The sequence below is a fragment of the Solanum dulcamara genome, chromosome 8 (assembly GCF_947179165.1).
Source record: "Solanum dulcamara chromosome 8, daSolDulc1.2, whole genome shotgun sequence".
In the NCBI taxonomy this organism is placed as follows: domain Eukaryota; kingdom Viridiplantae; phylum Streptophyta; class Magnoliopsida; order Solanales; family Solanaceae; genus Solanum; species Solanum dulcamara.
In genome coordinates, this window is record NC_077244.1 from 17,173,320 (window position 1) to 17,174,530 (window position 1,211).

At 40.2% G+C, this 1,211-nt stretch overlaps 1 pseudogene; it reads right to left on the bottom strand.

Moving 5' to 3' along the window:
• Positions 1 to 336: 336 nt before the first annotated feature.
• Positions 337 to 456, bottom strand: LOC129901923 (5S ribosomal RNA; annotated as a pseudogene).
• Positions 457 to 1,211: the final 755 nt, after the last annotated feature.

Below are 1,211 nucleotides of genomic sequence, written 5' to 3' on the forward strand. Positions count from 1 at the left end.
AAAGTTTATATGTCAAAATTCCTTTAAAACTATGCCAACTGAGGATGGACAGAACTCAAAGTGGCTCTAAAGGTCACTATATGAATGAATTTTAGCGCTACTCGGTAGCCAACCCTAATGAATGGGTGCGTACAAAAAGAGGTGAATACAATAGGAGGAGTTAAACCAAAATGACCAAAAAAGGACATGGTCATAGTGGAACTAAAGACCTACCCCTATACCAGTTGCAAGTTAACAGAGGAAAGGGAAAGGGAATACATAAAGACTGGTGAGACGAAGCTAAGATAAATCTTGGGCTAAGTTGAGTGCCTCGCACATTATTTCAAGGATTACCATGAAATGCGATATGAGGACTTCCCAAGGAGGTCACCCATCCCAGTATTTCTCTCACCTAAGCATGCTTAACTTCAAAATTCTGGTGGAATTTAGTGCGATAGTGCAGGTATGATCGCGGGAGATGGAAGAATGTGAACTAGCGGCGGAGAAACGATATGAGATTATGTTCCTGGAGTACTATAAGTTATATTGAGGGTATTGTAAAAAGGATTTAAGCAAGATAAGAAGGATTAGCTAATTGCTAACTGACGACCCACTCGAATGCCACAGCTCGTCAATATAGTACCAACTAATGAGAGGCAAACCACAGAATGTCTATATGGTCCAGTGGGCGAGGAAATTTCGACACCACTTGGCATCCAACTTTAAGGATTGAGAAGCAAAATCCAAAGGATAGAGTGCTAGTTAAACTTTCTAAAAAAAACAAGAAGGACTATACGAGGCTAAGGATTCCCAAATTATCAACGTCATTACACATATATGCTATACTCTTAAAGAGTAGGGTGCTATACGGGTTATTGCAAAAAGGCTAACGAATCAGCCCATCTTCCTTCAAGCAAACTACCTATGCAGCTAGAACTAGGTGAAGTTATAGGACAAGGAGGTAGTAAGGTTCCGTGAGGCTTCCTCAGCTAATGTCTTAGATAGAGAGACTTCAATTATAATTAATGTCTTGAGATCAGTCCAAGAAGAGATCAGGAGCACAAACAGGTCTTAGTACCGTATTTTTCCCTCGAGCTGTTAAATAGACTAAGCGCACTATTAGATGCTAGAGGATATATTACAAGTCAGGAGATTAACTTTGAAGGTAGCTGGAATGATTATTCATCACTCATCGAGTTGCCTACCATAATGGCTACTACTCCAGTATCCCA